Source organism: Miscanthus floridulus, chromosome 12 (genome assembly GCF_019320115.1).
Source record: "Miscanthus floridulus cultivar M001 chromosome 12, ASM1932011v1, whole genome shotgun sequence".
In the NCBI taxonomy this organism is placed as follows: Eukaryota; Viridiplantae; Streptophyta; class Magnoliopsida; order Poales; family Poaceae; genus Miscanthus; species Miscanthus floridulus.
Genome location: NC_089591.1, coordinates 74,237,835 through 74,245,773, shown reverse-complemented (window position 1 = coordinate 74,245,773; position 7,939 = coordinate 74,237,835). Strand labels below are relative to the sequence as shown.

The 7,939-nt window shown below is 41.8% G+C and overlaps 1 pseudogene; it reads left to right on the top strand.

Annotated features, from left to right (window-relative positions):
- Positions 1-4,095: 4,095 nt before the first annotated feature.
- On the top strand, positions 4,096-7,289 carry LOC136496147 (putative disease resistance protein At1g50180; annotated as a pseudogene).
- Positions 7,290-7,939: the final 650 nt, after the last annotated feature.

Sequence of the window (7,939 nt, the reverse complement as noted above, 5' to 3'; positions counted from 1 at the left end):
TGCAAAGAGAAGAAAGAACGATTAAAGTTGCAAATGGAGTGCAAGCCAATGTTGAAGCCATTGGAGTTTTTTCTTTAGAATTGAATAATGGTTTTGTACTTAGACTTAAAGAAGTACTTTATGTTCCCTCTTTACGTAGAAATTTGATAAGTGTTTTGAAACTTGATGATGATGGAATTGATTGCCATTTTGGTGATGGCAAGTGTAAGATACTGGTTAATAATAAATGTGTTGGTCTTGCCTTCCGACAAGACAAGCTTTATTTATTATCTCTTGCTAAGAATGCGAACAATGTATACGATGAGAATATGAATGATTCCCCATCTGCGGATGTAACTAAGAAGCGGAAGAGAATTGATACTGTCTCTTCGAAATTATGGCATTGTCGCTTAGGCCATATTTCGAGGGGGAGAATGGAACGATTAGTTAAGGAATCAATTCTCCCGCACTTAGAATTTTCAGATTTAGAACAATGTATTGATTGCATCAAAGGAAAGTATGTCAAGAAAATTAAGAAAGATACCAAACGAAGCACAGAAATTTTAGAAATAATCCACACAGACATATGTGGTCCTTTTCCTATGAAAAGTGTGGATGGTTATGACTCGTTTATAACATTCACAGACGACTACTCTCGTTATGGCAATATTTATCCAATTAAAGAAAGACCGGAAGCATTGGATAAATTCAAAATATTTAAAGCTAAAGTTGAAAATCAGCACAATAAGAAAATCAAGATAGTACGATCAGACCGAGGTGGAGAGTACTATGGGCGACATACCCCATATGGCTAAATTCCTGGACCATTTGCAAGGTTCCTACAGGAAAATGGCATAGTTGCTGAGTACTCCACACTGGGGGAGCCTCAGCAGAATGGAGTGGCTGAAAGACGTAACCGTACCTTAATGGATATGGTAAGAAGCATGATGAGTTACTCCACATTACCGATTAGTTTATGGATGGAGGCACTGAAAACCGCCATTCACATACTTAATCGAGTACCAAGTAAATCAGTGCCTAAAACACCGTGTGAATTATGGACAGGAAGGGAACCCTCACTTAACCATTTGCGTGTGTGGGGCTGTCCAGCTGAGGCAAAAGTGTTTAACCCAAACATAGGAAAGTTAGACTCCAAGACAGTCAGCTGCCATTTTATTGGCTATCCAGAAAGATCAAAAGGATATCGCTTCTATTGTCCTGACAGACATACGAAGATTGTAGAAACAAGACACGCTGTGTTCTTGGAGGATAACATGATCAGGGGGAGCATGGTAGCACGAGAAATCAGCCTACAGGAGAAGCGGGTACATGTACCCACTCCGATGGTTGAAGAACCATTCTTCACGCTACCTGCTGCTGTTGCACCGACAGTGCAGGACACTATAGTGCCAACACCTGTTGCAAGTTCTCCCATGGCGACAATGAATGAACATGAGGAACCTGTTCTTGAGGAACCTATCCTTGAGAAACCTATAGAACCAAATGTTGCACATGAGGAAGAACAACAACAGCCCAACGTGGAACAAGTGCCGAAGGCACCTAGAAGGTCTTAAAGAATAAGAAGATCAGCTATTACTGATGACTATGAAGTTTATGAAACAGAAGAATGTCAGATGGGGGATGATCCCACCTCATTTAAAGAAGCCATGAGAAGCGACCACTCATCAAAGTGGCTTAAGGCCATGGAAGATGAATTGAAATCAATGAGTACCAATAAAATTTGGGACTTAGAAAATATTCCTAAAGGAGCCAAAACAGTAGGCTGTAAATGGGTCTACAAAACAAAATATGACTCCCAAGGGAATATAGAAAGATTTAAAGCGTGACTTGTGGCGAAATGCTTCACGCAAAGAGAAGGGATTGATTACAATGAGACGTTTTCTTCAGTCTCATGTAAAGATTCCTTCAGAATTATAATGGCACTTGTAGCCTACTATGATTTGGAGTTACATCAAATGGATACAAAGACGGCTTTCCTAAACGGGGATTTGGAAGAAAATGTTTATATGGCACAACCGAAAGGTTTTGTCGTAAAAGGAAAGAAAAATATGGGATGCCGCCTGAAGAAATCAATCTACGGATTGAAGCAAGCTTCAAGACAGTGGTATTTGAAGTTTGATAGAACGATAAAAGATTTTGGGTTTGAAGAAAATGTTGAGGACAATTACGTTTATGCAAAGTTCAAGAATAGAAAGTACATATTCCTAATTTTGTATGTGGATGATATCTTGCTTGCTAGTAGTGATATCAATCTACTAATGGAAATGAAGAAATTCTTGTCCTCAAACTTTGATATGAAAGATCTCGATGAGGCCTCGTTCGTTTTAGGAATAGAGATTCACCGAGACAGGAGAAAAGGGGTTCTAGGATTATCATAAAAGGCATACATAGAAAAGGTCCTGAAGAAATTTAGTATGCATGCGTGCAGTCCTTCACCTGCTCCTATAGTCAAGGGCGATAGGTTTGGGGAACATCAGTGTCCCAAGAACCAATATGAAATTGACCGAATGAAAACGGTACCGTATGCTTCAGCTGTTGAAAGTTTACAATATGCTCAAGTGTGTACACGTCCTGACTTAGCTTTTGTTACCGGGTTACTTGGCAGATATCAAAAGAATCCAGGAATTGAACATTAGAAATTAGTGAAGAAAGTCCTACGTTATTTGCAGGGTACGAAAGGCCTCATGCTTACATATAGAAGATCTGATTCCCTGCAGATAGAGAGGTATTCAGATTCTGATTATGCGGGAGATGAAAGAAAATCCACGTCAGGATATGTATTTACTCTCGCAGGAGGGGCTATATCGTGGAAAAGCTCCAAACAAACCGTAACTACATCCTCGACAATATATGCCGAGTTTGTAGCATGCTATGAGGCAACGGGGCAAGTGAATTGGCTAAAGAAATTCATACCCGGATTGAAAGTGATTGATGATATAAATGAACCACTGAGATTGTATTGTGATAACAATCCAGCGGTACAGTACGCTCACAACAATAGGTCAAGTGGTGCTGCCAAACACATTGACATAAAGTACTATGTTGTAAAAGATAAAGTTCGGGATCATATAATAAATCTTGAGCATATAAGTACAGAGAAAATGTTCGCGGATCCGCTCACAAAGGGCTTACCACCCAACGTGTTCAGAGAACACGTAGCCGGCATGGGTTTAAGGGAAAGCCTATGATTCCCGAACATACGAAGGGCCCAAAGAAAGTTTACATTTCAAAACGGAGAAGTGTATTATGGCTGTTAGTCTAACGGCACTAATTGCTGTGACGATGTGACAGTTCTATGCACTAATCTGTGATGAAATAGGATGGAAGCAAGAAAAATATGAATTGAAAGTTTTGAGTATAAAATTAAAGAACGAAGAATAGATGAGAGATCAAGGGGGAGAATGTTATGTTTGATCTCCCACGCCATTAGGCCCAACGGCCTTTGGGCCTTGTTCTCGCGCCCTGATCGGGGGCGCCTAACCCTACATGGTTGGTAGGCCCCCGTCGCAAAGCGCTATAAAGGAAAGGTGGGGGCCGGGGCTCGCTGTACGAGGTTCACCGCGCCGCCAGTCACCCCACCGACATCCTAACCCTAACCCGATCTTAAGAAGGGGCGCTGCCAGCGACGGGAAGCACCACCGACGCCGGCAACGCCACTCCGACGCACACGCCGCCGTCGAGGACACCACTGCACCGACTCTCCCTCTCCACCGAACATCGCTGCTGGCGCGCAGATGGCGTCCGCCAACGAGACCCCGGCCGGTGCTTCGACCACTATGGCCTTCGATGGTCTGCTACCTCTTACTCCTCTTCTCTCTGCCTATCATGTAAATCTTGAACATGTATTCTATTCCTATGTAAAATATCCCGATCTGGTGAACTTGACTCGATTGAGTCCTAAGAAACTCTAACATTTGGTACTTTAGCATATGTGCTTTGTTGTTCTCTACCATCACGTCAAGAAGAACAATAAACTCCGTAGAAGAAGTTTGCGTTCCAAAACAAAACCATTCCTGCCCGAACATCAACTGCATTCTATCCCCCAATTCCATTTGCAACCAAGCATTCAGGCTCTGAGAACAGAGAGAAGGCATAATGGTTGAGCCTGCTGTTTCCTCTGTGGTTGGGAGCATCAGCAACCTAGCTATCCAGGAAACCACATTGCTGTGTGGAGTCACACTTGAAGCTGGGTTCTTGAAAGATGAGCTGCAGCGGCTGCAGGGCTTCCTCCAAGATGCCAACACTAGGCGGAGATCGGGGAATGCAAGTGCCGGTATATTGGTCAGCCAGATCAGGGATGCTGTGTATGAAGCTGAGAATTCCATCCAAGTTGTGGACTACATGGAGAAGAGAAACAGGCTCAAGAAGGGCTTCATGGGGGCAGTTTCAAGGTATGCTCGCTTACCAACTGACCTGATTACTCTGCATAAAGCTGGTAATGAAATTCAACGCATAAGAAGGAAGATTAGAGAGATATTTGAAAGTGCAAGGGTTTGGGAATCAATTTGGGAAACACTGAGCTAGAGAAGGGTCATGTTGAGGATGAGTTTCCACAAGATTATGGTCTTGTGCCCCAACATGTATCGGATGAGGATGTTACTGTTGTCGGTTTTGAGGATGAGAAAAAAGAAATAGTTGAGAAACTAGTTGAAAAGGATAATATGCTTAGTGTTATCTCCATAGTTGGTATGTGTGGAGCAGGAAAAACTACACTGGCTAGACAAATCTTCACTTCAGATATACAATCAACCAACATTTCGACACAGTTGCTTGGGTGACAGTGTGTCAAAAGTTTAAGGCTATTGATTTATTGAAGGATATTATGAAACAAATCATGGGGGGTAGAGACGAAGGCAGAGAAACTGATCAAATGCGAGAGTATGATCTGGGAAAGAAAATACAAGGATTCCTTAGAGACAAAAGATATTTAGTTGTGCTTGATGATGTGTGGACAACAAGTACATGGAACCAAATAAATAGAATGGTCAAAGTATTTGCAGATGTAAAAAATGGCAGCAGAGTAATGTTAACCACCCGAAAGATTGATGTTGCTAAGACTATCTCCAACAACAACACCTAAAATACAAGACTCATTCGTCCTTTGGTTAGCGCTACAGGTAAAAGGTTCCATACCTATTCGGCATCTTCTCCAACAATAAGACCCAAAAGAGAATCATTTCTGCAAATGGGTTTTCAGGAGAGAGGATACTCATATTTGGGTTGTGCCTCTCAGGCAATCCAAAATAGGTCTCCCGTATAGGTACTCTGTTGGAGGCTGATTTTGGGTCTCTTGCTACCCATTTTAGGTTTGGGTCTCCTTATTGGAGACAGTCTAATCATATTGAAATGACAACCCATGTTCACAATTTGAAGCTCTTGGATGCTGAGAAAAGTTGGGAACTTTTTCGTAGCAAAGCTTTGCCATCATATAAAAGGTCTTTGATACATAACATTCATGAGTTTGAAGAATTGGGGAGAAAGCTTGTAAGGAAATGTAATGAATTACCACTTGCACTTGCTGTTTTGGGGGGCTATCTATCAAAGAATTTAACTGTACGAGCACGGTCGGATTAATTAGGTGGTTGGGTATCAATTGAAAATGGACAGGTGATAAGGGATATACTAGCTCGAAGTTACAATGACTTACCAAATAGAAGTACAAAATCATGCTTCCTCTATCTTGCGGTCTTCCCTGAGGATTACTCCATATCTGCATCGGATCTTATTGAGTTATGGATAGCAGAAGGCTTTATTCAATGTACATCCAAGCATAGAGAGGAAGAAATAGCACGCAAGTACATAAATGAGCTTTATCAAAGAAGCTTGGTACAAGTTGTTAGGGAAAGCAAGGCGCATGGATGGATTGAAAAAATAAAGATTCATGATATCTTACATGATTGGTGCATAGAAGAAGCGAGATATGTTGGTTTCGTCGATGTCATTGACGACACTGCAGGTCAAGCCTCCTCTCTTCTTCTTTGTGTATATAGATAGTTATTTCATTATGAAAATGTATTTGAAAATGCTTCATAGTTTTTGGCTCCTTACTGACCTGTCATATACTTGAAAAATTGCAGGCCATGTCGGTGAATCATCTTCCAATACCACCATGGTATCCTATCGTTCATCTTTTCAAAGCTACCATGATAGTAACATATCCCCAGCAACACCTAACCTCCGAACTCTTGTTGGCTTTGAACTTTCTAGGCTATTCGGCTGGCCTGAAAAATAAGCCAAAATACTGTTCCGGCTGGATTGTTGTAAGAGAAAAATAATGTTCTGACTAAAAGACACTGTTCATGTGCCCGCGTGAGTGGGCTGGCCAACACCAGCCCAGCCAGCCAGCCAGCCAGCCGAACAGACGGTTCATCATCCTCCCTACCTAAGTTGAATTCCTAAGAGTTCTCCATCTAGAAAAATCGAACCTACTGAATTTCAATAGGGCGATCAGTGGCTGCATTCATATAAGATATCTCAGGTTAAAAAGTTGTAAGGAGGTCACGCTCCCTTCTTCAATTGGACAATTCCTTTACTTGCAAACTATAGACCTCAGAGGCAACAACTTATCCAATATAGAATCAGTAGCAGTACCAAACTCTATATGGGACATTCCTACTCTAAGGCATGTTTACCTCGACAGTGGATTTTCTGCACCGAGGAATTGTCCAAAAAAGGAGCTACAGACCTTATTTTTGGATGTCCCACTCATGGATAGTAAATATTTTCAGAGCGAGCACATGGTGTCCTTTTTGGGTGAAATGACCCAATTAACAAGTCTCAACTTGCAAGAGACAGCCTTGCCCGCGGAGATGATTCATTTACTGGCAAACATGACTTTCCTGGTTGACGTTTACCTTGGTACCTTCACATTGCTAGATAAGTTGATTGAGAGCCATCTTTTCCCGCAAGGCCTACGGGAGCTTCATGTAAGTGCCCATGCAATTAAAGAAGACCCGATGCCGATTCTGGAGAGGCTTCCCTGCCTCGTGGTGCTTGAATTATCTAGGTATCAAGGCCGAACCATGTTCTGCTCCGCCAAAGGGTTCCCTCGGCTGCAAGAGCTGACACTACGTTATTTTTCCATTGAGGAGTGGAGAATAGAGGGAGACGCAATGTCAAGGCTCTCTCGCCTGGTCCTTTTTGGGTTCGTAAACATGAAGAAACTCCCGGAGTGGCTTCTGCACCTGCCGTCTCTCAATGAGCTTGTTCTCGACTTCATGACCCCGGTTGTTAGCAATGACGTCACTATTGAAAGGCTGAGGGGGAAAGGATGCAAGGTACGTGATTGATTTTACTTAGCTCGTGCCCTTAATTGTCTTTGTCTTATTATTATCAAGAGTTCTTTAAACAGCAATAATGGATACTGCCCTTAAAATTTATGTCTGTTACTAGTGCCCCGGTTTGGAATAAAGTAATGGCAGAGTCAACTGACCGCGCAAATTGTCCTTATTGGGTTATTAGCAGGGGCGAAGCCAGGATAAATGGTCGCTGGGGTCGATACTCTCACAGGACTACCTTTAAGGCTTATGATAATATAATATCAATATATAACATCAATTTGATAAAATAACAAGTTGACAAAATAAACTTTCACGACAGTAATTACCTACTACAGTTTTTCTCTACAACTACGACTCTCCATCTTGTGAAAGTGAATTAAATGGTGGCTAGAAATCCTTGCTCTATGAAGCATATATATGCGCATATTATCAAATGTATATTAAGTTCACGATCATCCTTTAGTCGTGTTGAACGATACTAAATTACTAATGTGAAAGTATAGCCATGTGTATTCGTACTGTTAAAAGTCAGTAAGTCACTACTGAAATACATCTATATGCAAGCTGTACTAAAGTAGATAGATACCTGACATCTTGCCGGAATGAAAGAGCATGTTCTTTGCTGGAAGGCATGTCCTATCTGCTTTCTGAGTTTGAAT